The sequence below is a fragment of the Moschus berezovskii genome, chromosome 5, assembly GCF_049115385.1.
Source record: "Moschus berezovskii isolate FMDL1 chromosome 5, NW_MosBer_1.0, whole genome shotgun sequence".
In the NCBI taxonomy this organism is placed as follows: Eukaryota; Metazoa; Chordata; class Mammalia; order Artiodactyla; family Moschidae; genus Moschus; species Moschus berezovskii.
This window is the reverse complement of record NC_142464.1, coordinates 79,236,863-79,252,365: the sequence shown is the minus strand read 5'-3', so window position 1 is coordinate 79,252,365 and position 15,503 is coordinate 79,236,863. Positions and strand designations below refer to the sequence as shown.

General features: G+C 42.8%; 2 pseudogenes; one reads left to right on the top strand and one right to left on the bottom strand.

Moving 5' to 3' along the window:
• The window catches only part of LOC148777857 (mitochondrial pyruvate carrier 2 pseudogene), a 103,888-nt pseudogene extending 93,622 nt beyond the window's left edge, over positions 1–10,266 (bottom strand).
• A 478-nt stretch (positions 10,267–10,744) lies between these two features.
• On the top strand, positions 10,745–11,180 carry LOC148777856 (oligosaccharyltransferase complex subunit OSTC pseudogene; annotated as a pseudogene).
• Positions 11,181–15,503: the final 4,323 nt, after the last annotated feature.

The window sequence follows — 15,503 nt, the reverse complement described above, 5'->3', positions numbered from 1 at the left end:
GAAATATGGATGCTGGGGTAAGTGAAGTTGCAAGTGCTGGTATCCTACCTGAAATGATGTGCCTGTGACCACAGATACCATCAAAGGAGCACGTGGGCCACACCAGCTTTCCATATCTGCACTGGCCCTAAAAACCATCAGGGGTCACAAAACGCTCATGAGCTGAGATACAACCCTGGTTCTGAGTTTCGAAAACTTCAGATGAATTCTAAACCAATGTGGACTGATCAGAATGGTATGAAACCCTTACACATACAGTATGGACATGCAATTGTTTACCTTCAGTTGAATGACTTTTTTTAATGGGAGGGGGAAATTGTGTACTCACTATTTACCTAAGACACACTGTCTGAAGGTTAAAAGGAGGTTCCAGCATCTGTAAGCAGTTGCCTTTTTCCAGTGGTCATGGCTTTGCTTAAACCTAGACAGCCACATTCTCACCTGGTTCCCTTTACAGCAGGAATGTTGAGACTACCATTCCCAAAATTCATTCTTCTTTTATTCCTGTTAATAACAGATACCTAGTTAACAAGTTTTAGCAGAACCCATTGCCACGGAGATAGAAGTAAACTTTCCCAAGCACCCTTGCAGCTAGGTTTGGCCACATGACTGCATTTGTGCTAAAGGAACTGGAGTGCAGTTTTCCTAAAGGAAGTAGACTCGCTATGGACTTCCTCTCCCTCCTCCTTCTTTCTCACCAGAATGTGAATAGAGTGGTGTTGCTCTAGCTTTGATCCTGTGAACAAAAGCACCATGACAGAAACTCAGAGCAAAAAGAGAGAAGGGACCTGGATGCCCTCCTAGCTCAGCGCCTCTAACCTAGTTCAGTTCAGTTCAGTCGCTCAGTCGTGTCCGACTCTTTGCGACCCCATGAATCACAGCACACCAGGCCTCCCTGTCCATCACCAACTCCCGGAGTACACTCAAACTCATGTCCACAGAGTCGGTGATGCCATCCAGCCATCTCATTCTCCATCGTCCCCTTCTCCTCCCGCCCCCAACCTTTCCCAGCATCAGAGTCTTTTCCAGTGAGTCAACTCGTCGCATGAGGTGGCCAAAGTATTGCAGTTTCAGCTTTAGCATCAGTCCCTCCAATGAACACCCAGGATTGATCTCCTTTAGAATGGACTGGTTGGATCTCCTTGCAGTCCAAGGGACTCTCAAGAGTCTTCTCCAACACCACAGTTCAAAAGCATCGATTCTTCGGTGATCAGCTTTCTTCACAGTCCAACTCTCACATCCATACATGACCACAGGAAAAACCATTGCCTTGACTAGACGGACCTTGGTTGGCAAAGTAATGTCTCTGCTTTTTAATATACTATCAAGGTTGGTCATAACTTTCCTTCCAAGGAGTAAGAGTCTTTTAATTTCATGGCTGCAATCAGCATCTGCAGTGATTTTGGAGCCCCCCAAAATAAAGTCTGACACTGTTTCCACTGTTTTTCCATCTATTTCCCATGAAGTGATGGGACCAGATGCCATGATCTTTGTTTTCTGAATGTTGAGCTTCAAGCCAACCTTTTCACTCTCCTCTTTCACTTTCATCAAGAGGCTTTTGAGTTCCTCTTTAAGGGTAGTGTCATCTGCATATCTGAGGTTATTGATATTTCTCCCAGCAATCTTGATTCCAGCTTGTGCTTCTCCCAGCCCAGCGTTCCTCATGATGTACTCTGCATATAAGTTAAATAAGCAAGGTGACAATATACAACCTTGACGTACACCTTTTCCTATTTGGAACCAGTCTGTTGTTCCATGTACAGTTCTAACTGTTGCTTCCTGATCTGCATACAGGTTTCTCAAGAGGCAGGTCAGGTGGTCTAGGATTCCCATCTCTTTCAGAATGTTCCACAGACCCTCCATCTATTTCTAGATTATTACATAAGAAAGACACAAGCTCCTATTCTATTGAAAGCTACAGTATTTACAGGTATTTTTGTTATAGCAGCTGAGCCTGACTGACATACCTATACTTTTGTGAAAAGATCAACCAAAACATAATGTGATTCCAACAGCAACAACAACAGAAAGCATTAACTGATCAGCTCTTACAGATATTAGACCTGTGACCAGTACATTGAACATCCAAGGGCAAAATGAATAATGAAAAATTCAAAGATCATGTGCTGCATTTTCAAGCTGTCACAGCTTACAAGCAATATTGGACCACTAAGTATATGGAAAAGACCTTTCATGGTGTGGGATGTGGAAGAAGGCTGAGGGAGGAAGGGCTGAGTATAAATAATCATTTCAGTTCAGTTCAGTCACTCAGTCGTGTCCGACTCTCCGCGACCCCATGAATCACAGCACGCCAGGCCTCCCTGTCCATCACCAACTCCCAGAGTTCACTCAAACTCATGTCCACAGAGTCAGTGATGCCATCCAGCCATCTCATTCTCTGTCATCCCCTTCTCCTCCTGCCCCCAACCTTTCCCAGCATCAGACGTACCAAAGACCACACCCCATAATTTTCATCTGCCAAGAGCAGGAGGTAGATATTATCCTTCATCCCCACTCCCCCTCCCCAGCCCATCTTAGATGAGGAAACAGGCCCAGAAAGGCTTAATTCGCCCAATATCAGCAAATGCCAGAGCCAGAATTTGACCCCCAGTGTATAAGCATCAAAGCTACTTCTCAAGAATGAAGAATCAGTAAAAACAAAAATAGACTGCCACCTCATGAAAATGATGACCCTTTAAATTATGAGCACTTCATACTCCTCTTAAAGCTCTGTTAAGATCAAGGGAGGGGCCAAAATCTGGAACCAGACTCACTTACTGAGTCAAAGACTCAGAGGCTAAACCACACACAGGTGCTGGGGTTCTAGACAAAGTCCTGACTGCCCCCAAGCTGTTATTCTAGCAGGGAGAGACTGATAACAAACATCCATAAATGTACTGAAAACATTCAGGCAAGTAAGAGGGTTGGGGGACAGGAGGTGCTCTGTTCCATCGGGAGGTCAGGAAAGGCTTCTCTGAGGAGGGAGGCCTTTGAGACTCACCTGAGAGAAATAGGAAGTGAGTCGCACAGGTGGGGAAGGGGTGACTGAGGATGAGAAACTCCAAGTCCAAGGGCATCTGAGGTAAAAGTGTGCCATTTGAGAATCATCCGGAAGCCCAGCATAGCAGGAGGGTTAAAAGATGAGTTGCTAGACTCCCTGCTCCTGGCTGTCCTCCTCAGGTGCCCGTGGGGACTGAACTGGCTGGGCCTTCCAGCACCGACTGGAATTCAGGCTCCATTCCCTGACCTGAGAGAGACCAGGTCCCTGGACTGGTCATCAGGACAGGCATGAGGCCATGATACCAACACCAGATGTGAGTGCAGGGCAGGGATGGGTCTCAGAAACCAGGCATCACCAGCTGATAGAAATGGGACATGAGATGGACAAACAGCTGAGGTCTGGGTGTGGAATCCTGAGGAAGGAGGGGAAAGCGCTCCTGTCCACTGTTCCCTCAGCCCCACACAGGCTGTCGCTTACTCCCCGGTCTTTATTTCTTCCCTCCCTCTTGTTTACTCCATTCTAGGCACATCTGCCACCTGGCCCAGCAGACACTGCTTCCAATTCTTTGAACTGTTCCTTCCATCCTTCTGGAATTTCCTTCCCTGATACCCTCGGGACTCATTCCCTCACTAACTTTAAGCTTTGCACAAGTGTCACCTTCCAGTGAGGCCCACCCTGCCTATCCTCTTGCAAGTCGCAAACCCAAGGCCAAGGACAGAAACCAAATGTCACAGCCCTTTAGGTGTCAGTCTAGCTGCTATGGGTTCTAGATGTCAGCTGATCCTGGCACTCTCTTCTTGGTGCCTCGAGAGATTTGAGGGCTCAAAATTAAAACTCTGGCACTCATGGATACACTGCTAATCCTTGGGTCTGGGTGCATGAATTTTTGAAAGAAAAAAAGAGTGTTTGGGAGGAGAATATAGGCAATAAATTTACAAGATTCAAAATCCAAAACATACAAAAGGGTATCCAATGAAAAACTTTCCTGCCACTCTTGCCATTCAACTCTCTGCTCCCTCCACTGAAAGCCACAGATGTGATCAGTGTCTGGTCTCTTTCCAGAGATATTTTATAGATATCCTATCAAGTATGTTGCTTCCCTGGTGGCTGAGTGGTAGAGAATATGCCTGCCAATGCAGGAGACACAGGAGATACAGGTTCAATCCCTGGGTCAGGAAGATCCCTTGGAGTAGGAAATGGCAACCCACTCCAGTATTCTTTCCTGGAATATCCCATCGACAGAGGAGCCTGGTGGGCTACAGTCCATAGGGTCACAAAGAGTTGGACACCACTAAGCAACTGAGCACACTAAGTATGTTTATAGTCCCCATCTTTTACCCAAATGGTAACCTACTATACATATGCTCTATGACTTTTTTCAGTTAAATGTCTTAAAGGTATTTTCACTTTAGTTTCTTCAACTTACAGCTGCTTAATAATCTCTTTGGGTGCACTATCATATTCTAATAAAGCAGTCACTTTTGATGAATGTGGGGCTATTTCTAACACTTTGTCATTGAGAACAGTACTGCAGAGGATACCCTTGTGCCCAGGTCACCTCACTACGGGCGAATTCTAGTTGGGATTGCAGTACTCAGTGTACAAGTATTCTCAGGTTTGATAGACAGTCCTGCCTTGGGATACCCTCTGTCAGCACGTGTATATCACTTCATCTTAGCCCTCTCAGGCAGAGAAGGTAAGACTGCTAACATATGACTTCTTCATCACAAAAACCACTGCCCCAGTACTCAGGGCCTGTTACATAGTTGGAACTCAAAAAATGATTGTTAGGACTGTCCTGGTGTTCCAGTGGTAAAGAATCTGCCTGTCAATGGGAAGATTTCACATGCTACAGGACAGCTAAGCCCATGCACCGCAACTACTGAAGCCCAGCTCTAGAGTCCATGCTCTGCAACAAGAGAAGCCACTTTAAAGAGAAGTCCATGCACCATAACTAGAGAGTAGCTCCCATTTTTCTGCAACCAGAGAAAGCCCACGCACAGCAACAAAGACCCAGTGCAGCCAAAAATTAATTATTAAAAAATGATTGTTTGAAACCTACAGCAAACATTATTCTCAATGGTGAAAAACTGAAAGCATTTCCTCTAAGATCAGGAACAAGACAAGGGTGTCCACTTTCACCACTATTATTCAACAGAGTTCTGGAAGTCCTAGCTACAACAATCAGAGAAGAAAAAGAAATAAAAGGAATCCAGATTGGAAAATAAGAAGTAAAGCTCTCCCTGTTTGCAAATGACATGATACTGTACATAGAAAACCCTAAAGAAAATTACTAGAGCTAATCAGTGAATTTAGCAAGGTTGCAGGATACAAAATCAATACACAGAAGTCACCTGCATTTCTATATACTAACTGAAAAATCAGAAAGATAAATTAAGGAATCAATCCCATTCACCGTTGCAATGAAAAGAATTAAGTATCTAGAAATAAACTTACCTAAGGAGACAAAGTGTGTGTGATTACTGGAGTGGGTAGCCTTTCCCTTCTCCAGGGGATCTTCTTGACCCAGGGATTGAACCTAGGTCTCCCGCATTGCAGGCAGATTCTTTACCAGCTGAGCCACAAGAGAAGCCCAAAATGCAAGTGTGTGTATGAATACTGGAGTGGGAAGTGTTGGAGAAGACTTTTGAGAGTCCCTTGGACTGCAAGGAGATCCAACCAGTCCATCCTGAAGGAAATCAGTCCTGAATATTCACTGGAAGGACTGATGCTGAAGCTGAAATTACAATACTTTGGCCACCTGATGCGAAGAACCAACTCATTTGAAAAGACCCTGATCTGGGAAAGATTGAAGGCAGGAGGAGAAGGGGACGACAGAGGATGAGATGATTGGATGGTATCACCAACATGATGGATATGAGCTTGAGTAGGCTCTGGGAGTTGGTAATGGACAGGGAAGCCTGGTATGCTGAAGCTCATGGGGTTGCAAAGAGTCAGACATGACTGAACCAAACTGAAGGAGACAAAAGAACTGTACACAGAAAATTATAAGACACTGATGAAAGAAATCAAAGATGACATGAACAGATGGAAAGACAGTCCATGTTCCTGGGTAGGGAGATCAATATTGTGAAAATGACTATACTACCAAATGCAATCTACAGATTCAATGCAATCCCTATCAAATTACCAATGGCATTTTCCACAGAACTAGCACAAAAAATTTCTCAATTCATATGGAAACACAAAAGACCCTTAATAGCCAAAGCAGTCTTGAGGAAGAAGAATGGAACTGGAGGAATCAACATTCCTGACTTTAGATTACACTATAAAGCTACAATCATCAAAACAGTATGACGCTGGCACAAAAACAGAAATATAGACCAGTGGAACGAGATAGAAAGCCCAGAAATAAACCCATGCACCTATGGGTGCCTTATTTTTTACAAAGGAGGCAAGAATATACATCGGGGGAAAGACAGCCTCTTCGATAAATGGTGCTGGGGAAACTGAACAGCTACATGTAAAAGAATGAAATTAGAACACTTTCTAACACCATACACAAAGATAAACTCAAAATGGATTAAAGACCTAAATGTAAGACCAGAAACTATAAAACTCTTAGAGGAAAACATAGGCAGAACACGAGATGACATAAATCAAAGCAAGATCCTCTATGACCCACCTCCTAGAGTAATGGAAATAAAAGCAAAAGTAAACAAGTGGGACCTGATTAAACTTGAAAGCTTTTGCACAGCAAAGGAAACTATAAGCAAGGTGAAAAGACAGCCCTCAGAATGGGAGAAAATAGTAGCAAATGAAACAACTGACAAAGGATTAATTTCCAAAATATACAAGCAGCTCATACAATTCAGTGCTAGAAAAACAAACCCAATCAAAAAGTAAGAAAAAGACCTAAACAGACATTTCTCCAAAGAAGACATACAGATGGCTAACAAACACATGGAAAGATGGTCAACATCACTCATTATCAGAGAAATGCAAATCAAAACCACAATGAGATATCACCTCACACCCATCAGAGTGGCCATCATCAACAAGTCTACAAACAATAAATGCTGGAGAGGCTGTGGAGAAAAGGGAATGCTCTTCCACTGTTGGTCGGAATATAAATCGATGCAGCCACTATGGAAGGCGGTATGGAGATTCCTTAAAAAACTAGGAATAAAACCACCATATGACCCAGCAATCCCACTCCTAGGCATATACACTGAGGAAACCAAAACTGAAAAAGACACACGTATACCATTGTTCATTGCAGCACTGTTTACAATAGCTAGAGAAGCAACCTAGATGTCCATCGAGAGATGAATGGATAAAGAAGGTGTGGTACATACACACGATGGAATATTACTCAGCCATAAAAAGGAATGCATTTGAGTTAGTTCTGATGGGGCAGATGAACCTAGAACCTATTATACAGAGAGAAGTGAGTCAGAAAGAGAAAGATAATATCATATTCTAACGCACATATACGGAATCTAGAAAAATGGTGCTGAAGAATTTACTTACAGGGAAGCAGTGGAGAAACAGACATAGAGAACAGACTTACGGACACGGGGAGAGGGGAGGAGGGGGTGAGATGTATGGAGAGAGTGACATGGAAACTTACATTACCATATGCAAAATAGATAGCCAATGGGAACTTGCTGTATGGCTCAGGAAACTCAAACAGGGGCTCTGCATCAACCTAGAGGGGTGGGATGGGGTGGGAGATGGGAGGGAGGTTCAAAAGGGAGGGGATATATGTATACCTATGGCTGATTCATGTTGAGGTTTTACAGAAAACAACAAAATTCTGTAAAGCAATTATCCTTCAATTAAAAAATAAACTAAAAAAATTATTGTTCAATAAGTGTATGGGAGGATAAGTGTATGGGAGGATGGAGAGATGGGTATATAAACAAACCAACGATGAAATTCAAAACAGATCTAGTACAGCCTCCTTCCAGAAGTTCTCTTTGAAAACTCTGGTCTATACTTAACTCCTCTCCATTTTGCTGCCAGGACCACAGAGTTTAAGATTTCATTGTTCTTTGCTTCATTTGTGTTCCTTTTGAGTCCTCAAATGAAGGATAAATTCCTAACAGGCTGAGAACACAAAGAACAGCAGTAAAAATCATGGCATAAAGTGAAAGAGTGAAAGTCACTCAGTCATGTCTGACTCTTTGTTACCCTATGAGCTCTATAGTCCATGGGATTCTCCAGGCCAGAATACTGGAGTTGGTAGCCGTTCCCTTCTCCAGGGGATCTTCCCAACCCAGGGATTGAACCCAGGTCGGAGAGGGCAATGGCAAGCCACTCCAGTACTCTTGCCTAGAAAATCCCATGGATGGGGGACCTTGGTAGGCTTCAGTCCGTGGGGTCGCTAAGAGTCGGACACGACTGAGCAACTTCACTTTCACTTTTCACTTTCACACATTGGAGAAGGAAATGGCAACCCGCTCCGGTGTTCTTGCCTGGAGAATCCGAGGGACGGGGGAGCCTGGTGGGCTTCCGTCTGTGGGGTCACACAGAATCGGACACGACTGAAGTGACTTAGCAGCAGCAGCAGCTCCCACTTTGCAGGCAGATTCTTTACCAGCTGAGCCAACAGGGAAACCCAAGAATACTGGAGTAGGTAGCCTATCCCTTCTCCAGGGGATCTTCCCACCCAGGAATTGAACTGGGGTCTCCTGCATTGCAGGTGGATTCTTTACCAGCTAAGCTACCAGGGAATCGCAAAGAACATAGCAGAGGGAATCCCAACTCCAACAGCCTAGGACTCTGGGCAAGTTACTAAATTGACCTAGTACCAGTTGCCTTGTACATCAAATGGAGATGATCACACTTGTACTTTACCCACATACCTCCAAGGCGGTATTTAGAGAATTGAACGTGCTAACACTAGTAATGAACTTAGAACATGCCTGGCCAATAGCAAATCTTCAGTAATGAACTTACAGCATGCCTGGCCAATCACAATCATCCTTACAATTGTGCTTTTGTTGTATCTCCTCCGTTGCCTTGAATAAGGGTGGGCACACAAGAAGCATTCCACTAATATGTCAGCACTGATTCCATATACTTTAAAAATAGTTAGAAGTTACCATTCCTGCTGAACATGCCAGACTTTATCTGCCTAGCTCAGGTCAAGTAACCTTTGAGCAAGTCTACATTAACTTATTCTATGAATATTTAATTTTCATGTGCTATGAGCCCAGATTACAGCAGTGAACAGAACAGCAAATCCTTGCCTTCATAAAGGGTTTATTTTAGCTCACAGAGCTAAGTAAACGAGGCAGCCACTCTGGGGAGTTCATTCCATAACATCCCTCTGATTTGGAAGGTGTAGAGGCAAAATTATGCAAATTGTCTGTCGACACCTCCCCAACTTACCTGGCTATTTGTTCATTTATTTTAGCGATGAAGGTTTACCTAAATGCTCTGAATTTCTTCTTTCTTGAATATCCCTTTAATGAGATCCCTTCTTCTGCTCACCTCCTTGATCCTGCTTCTCAAATAGAGTTGCTAATGATGTGTGCATGTGCCAGACTTGCACAAATGTTGAGCTGCAAAACTGCTCTGTGTCTGTTAATTTCATCCTCCACTTGGGCGGGGATCCTTGAGTTAGAGCAGATGCTGCTTCCCCGGGGCTTTCGCGCCCATCGATCAGCTTTGTTGATGAAGGAGGGAAGGAAAGTTTCCTCCATGACTGCCGTTTGAATATAATTTACTGTGTTCTGAAAGGAAAGAGGCAAGAAGAAAAGGTCCTGATAGGCGATAGCACAAATGAACGGTGATGGATGACACTCAGATTTCTGTTGCAGAGGAACACGCTTGAAAGCCAAGAAATGATTGCAATGGCGAGGTGAAATTCCCCACAGCTCTGCTAGATGGGCTTCTTCTAAATGGCTAAGGTGCCTGTGGGAGTCCCATGGGGAATCCAGACTGATTAATAAAGAAAATGATAAAATTATCACATAGCATTTAAGAGCAAGGACACTATAAACAGATGGCATGGATTTGAAACCCAGCTCCAACCTTGAGGCAAGTTACTTAACATTTCCTCCTGTGTAAACAAGAATAATAGCAATTCCTTACTCAAGGGTTGGGAAGAGAACTAAATGAGTTACTGTATAGAAAGCGATTAGAATAATGCCTGGCACTTACGAAGCTCCAAATCGATGTCTGCTCTGCTTGCTGTCATTTATGGTGAATTTTGCTCTCTGCCAGGTCCCAACCGAAGCTTGCCTGTCCACAGCGTCACTGTTGTTCTCACCACCACCACCCTCAGACACCATGATTGCCCTCAGTCTTTAAAGGAGGGAATGGCCACAAACTTACCTTCCAAATCCACTAGAATTTCTGACTTTGCTCCTCCCACTACTTAGGTTTTATATGAGTGTCTCCTGTTTGTTTATTCATCTGCATTTCCAATTATGTCTAGAAAAATATGTATAAGACTGGAAATAAATTCTCCAAAAGTATTCATAGGATTATAAGGGTCTACTTTTCTTCCTTCTATTTTTCAGTATTTTACAACTTAAAAAAAAATAAACAACAAAGGTCCTACTGTATAGCACAGGGAATTATATTCAATGTCCTATGATAAACCATAATGGAAGAGCAATCTATATGAAAAAGAATATATATATATATGTATAACTGAATAAGTTTGCTGTACAGCAGAAATTAACACAACACTAAGCCAACTATGTGTGAATAATTTAAAAAAAATTTTTTTAATAATTGTGGAGTGCTGCCCCTGCTGTGGCCAACATGGAGGTTTTGTACCAAGTCCAGATCTTAGTGTTCAAGTGGCCCAACCTGAAGCTGAAGCAGCACAACCCTGGTTACACACGCCATCGACCATGATGGTGTGCGCTCTGGTGATGGGGTCTCGCTTCCTCGCCACTAGAGAAGCAGTTTATGGTGTAACTGTCAAAGTGCAAGTGTTGGCTTTGTGACTGGTAAGCACGGGCAGCAGGCCCACAGCTTTCTTGGCCTATGAAATAAATGCACAATATATTGGGAAGGACACACGCCCAGCTTCCTGTCTACAATGGGAGGTTTGGGTTTCACAATCTTCGATTGATCCAAGGCACCAAACACTACAAAACTCAATAGACTTCTTCTTGTACTCACTGGATTCATCTGTGTCCTATGGAGTGTTTTCATGGCTAGAGTATTCATGAGAATGAAACTGCTGGACTAGCTGATGGGTTAGAGTGCCTTTTGAGAAGAAATCAGAGGATACTGGATTTGCTTCTATTAATAAAGTTTTAAAGGCTGTACCAACCCTCTGATCTGGAATATGGAAAAGGATGGATGAAAAGCAGCAGAAAAGAAGCTCTAGTTAAAACATAGGAAGCATATTGAAAGTCTGGGCTAGACTTCTTGGTGTCAAGGTGACAAGCTCACAATAGTATCTTTTCTGCTGCCATAAACACCATGTACCTATAATGTTACATGGCATTTTCTTCTTAGTTTTTCACTACATAAAGAAAATGTACTCCATTTCTATAGCTGTCATATTGAATGAAGAAAGTATTTTTTACAACCCCCTTATAGCATTTTTCTGGAGATGACATTTTTTACTTTCAGAAATTAACGTAAAATCAGGAAGGGAGATCCCATGAGATGAGAGTCCTGGGCAGCTGAACAGCTTTCCCTGTGGTGCTTTGCCTTTAAACAGAGCGTGTGATGATACATTGTCTCAGATATGTATGTAAGACTGTTTCCTGAATAATATGATGTGTGAAAGGAGAAGAAATACTTTTTCTAATTAAAAATAATGATAATAATTGTACGCTCTGTTTTTACAGTGAATCATAGAAAATGAATGTTTAAAAAACAGAGGAACAACAGATTTAGTCCATTCACCCTTTTCCTCAAATACGGTAAATCCTCCTCATCAGAGCAAATTAATAAGAAATCAGGAACTCAGTGCTGCACAAAGGACAAGACTGGTAGATGCTCTTTCTGCTGTTTGCTGAGGGGTGGTTGCTGTCCAGGAACTTGCTTGATCTGTGAGATACCAGAGCCTATTGATGAAATAATTCCACAGAAGGAATCTGTCATATACATACTGTGCTGAGAAATACTGCATCTGAATGAAGGTACATCTATACCCTAAACCATTTAAAATTAGAATGAAAATAAATAACAGCAGCAGCAGCACCTCCCCAACGAAAGGATGAATTGCTTGAATTTTAGGTGACTTTGTTAGTTTCTTGTGAATTGGGCACTTCTATTTGCAGGGTCCTAGTCGGACACGACTGAGCGACTGAACTGAACTGAACCCCGATTCTGAGGTTAATTAGATGGTACTTGGAGCTATAGAGACCATTTCTCCTTTAACAATACCACTCCAACTTTCATTTATCTTTTCCTGTTTCCTGCTCACTTGAAAATCTGTTGAGAAGAGATTATACGCTTGATAGATTTTATAAAAAAGGAAAAAATTAAATAAAGGCAGTATTACCTTGGGCTTCCCCGGTAGCTCAGACGGTAAAACGTCTGCCTACAGTGCGGGAGACCCGGGTTGGATCCCTGGGTCGGGAAGATCCCCTGGAGAAGGAAATGGCAACCCACTCCAGTATTCATGCCTGGAAAATCCCATGGACCGAGGAACCTGGTGGGCTACGGTCCATGGGGTTGTGAAGAGTCGGACACGACTGAGCGACTTCACTTTCACAGTATTACCTCACATTCACCCCACTGAAGAAAGAAGCATGAAAACTCTAAGGTAGATTCTCCAAGCGCAAGCACTCAATGGGGATTTGAAGTACTTCTCAGTCAGTCTGTAGTCTCCACCAATCCTTGGCCTCCGTGAAAGATGGGTGATAGTAATGGAAGCAAAGCGTATGTCACTTCTATACCCTTCCATACCAATATTAGCTTATTGTGACAATAGAAACTCAGGAGAAAAAATTAGAATTGTGCAAAGTGTCAAAATGTGATAGAACTTTATATCAGTTATATATTACCAAAATAATGCTGTGCGATAAATCACCCTACAGCTAGTGGCTTAAAATAGCAACCGTGGTGTAGGGAAAGAGCAATTGGTCAGGATGGCGGTGGTCAGGCTCTCTCACCCCACAGTTTGTAAATAATGATGTAACAGCTGAGATCACTTATAGCACTGTGCACGCACCACCTGAAAATCTCTTGCAATTGCCTTGCGTTGTGTTGCCTTGCATTGCGGCAACCATTAGAGAATAAAGCCTGTCTGCCTTGCTGCTGCGAATAAAGAATGTCTGCTGGCATCTGGCCCCATCACTTCATGGGAAATAGATGGAAAAACAGTGGAAACAGTGTCAGACTTTGTTTTTTTGGGCTCCAGAATCACTGCAGATGCTGATTGCAGCCATAAAATTAAAAGACGCTTGCTCCTTGGAAGGAAAGTTATGACCAACCTTGATAGTATATTAAAAAGCAGAGACATTACTTTGCCAACCAAGGTCCATCTAGTCAAGGCAATGGTTTTTCCTGTGGTCATGTATGGATGTGAGAGTTGGACTGTGAAGAAGGCTGATCGCCGAAGAATCGATGCTTTTGAACTGTGGTGTTGGAGAAGACTCTTGAGAGTCCCTTATACTGCAAGGAGATCCAACCAGTCCATTCTAAAGGAGATCAATCCTGGATGTTCATTGGAGGGACTGATGCTAAAGCTGAAACTGCAATACTTTGGCCACCTCATGCGACGAGTTGACTCACTGGAAAAGACTCTGATGCTGGGAAAGGTTGGGGGCGGGAGGAGAAGGGGACGACAGAGAATGAGATGGCTGGATGGCATCACCGACTCTGTGGACATGAGTTTGAGTGAACTCCGGGAGTTGGTGATGGACAGGGAGGCCTGGCGTGCTGTGATTCATGGGGTCGCGGAGAGTCGGACACGACTGAGCGACTGAACTGAACTGAACTGCTGTTCCTACAGCTCTTCGCATCTTCCAGCTTCTTCTTATCTGCTTCCTAGCTCATGCCTTTTCTACTCTGGGTTCAGCGATCAGCCAGACAGATGGGGAATTCCTTGGTGGTCCAGTGGTTAGGACCCCATGCTTCCACTTCAGGGATTACAGATTTGATCCCTGGTTCAGAAACTAAGATCCCGCATGCCTTGTGGCCAGATAAAGCAATAGTAATAAGAAATGAAGTCTCAACTAATAAAAATAAATAAATAAAAACCTTAAATAACAACCATGTATGAGTTCTCAGCTGAACAGTCCTGTTCACCTGGGCCTGCTCAGTTCATCTTGACTGGGCTCAGCCCCGCATCTGTGGTCATCTGGAGGCTGGCTGGGGGCTGCGCCTTTGCTGGGCTGACTTGGCCCTAATCCACACAGTCTCTCTCATCCTTTAGTAGGCTAGCACAGGCTATAGTAGATGTGCACACAATCTGAGTCCTAAGCTCGGTACTGAGACATCCTCACATCTGCTTCATCCCATTAACCAAAGTGTAACACAAATCCAGCCCAGATTCCAGGGCTGGGGAAAGAGATCCTATCTCTTAATGGGAACAGCTACAAAGTTCCGCTGCAAAGGTTGTGGATACAAGGAGGGATAAAAAAAAATTGGGGCGACATTTGCTATCAACCTACAAGCTTAAAATATGGTGGGGTGTGAAATAAGCAACAGCAATGTGAAAAACATTTCACTGTTGAAATCGTTTTGAGACAGTATAAATCAGGATTTTCATCATAAGAAATGAAAATGTTCAAACTTTTAATCAAGGACCACCTGAGAAGACATCTACCACCACCACATCAGATCTTGCCTCTGAACACCCCCCAAATCCAGAGGATTTTCCTCACCACAAGGTCTCCTGATCTCAGGGCTTTTCTAACACAATCAAGTTTTGACATAACTTGGGCAATTATTCTTTGAAATACAACTCAAAAAATTCATATTTAAAATTGCATACATATTCTGGTTGCTGTCATGGAAAGCTGTTCATGTGAAAGGATAAAGTGGACCAAGATTACAAAAAAGGGAAAATGATTATATTCAAATGAGGAGATGGTTATATTTTTCTCATTTTTCAAAATAGTCTTTAATGCTGGGGTCACACTATCTAACAATAAAAAAGGAAGAGATGTAAATAAGTTGAAAACAAAGATTAATGAGTATTTATTTTCAACAGTCTACACATTGCACAGCAGCAAAAACTCAGTATTGTCTTTTCATTTTATCATCCTCGGGGCCGACAATGAAATATTCAAATGCCAAGAAACACAAAGGCAGTTAAGAATTATACTTGAGGAAGAGTTATGTGACTCTACTATCGTTACTTAATTCATACAAAGTGCCTTAAATAAGTGGTTTTATCTTCTTTTGATTTTTTTTTTTTTAGTAAACTTCTGTGTTGGTGTCTAATGATGACAAGCCAGCAGGGCCCACATGCTGAAGCATATCTAACAGTGCAATCACAGTAATTTGAAAAAAAAAAAATAACAAAAGAATAATCATGGTTATATATTCTCTTGGTGGTTTTGAATACAAATGCAAAAATGTGGGTAAATGTCACAATTAATGTATC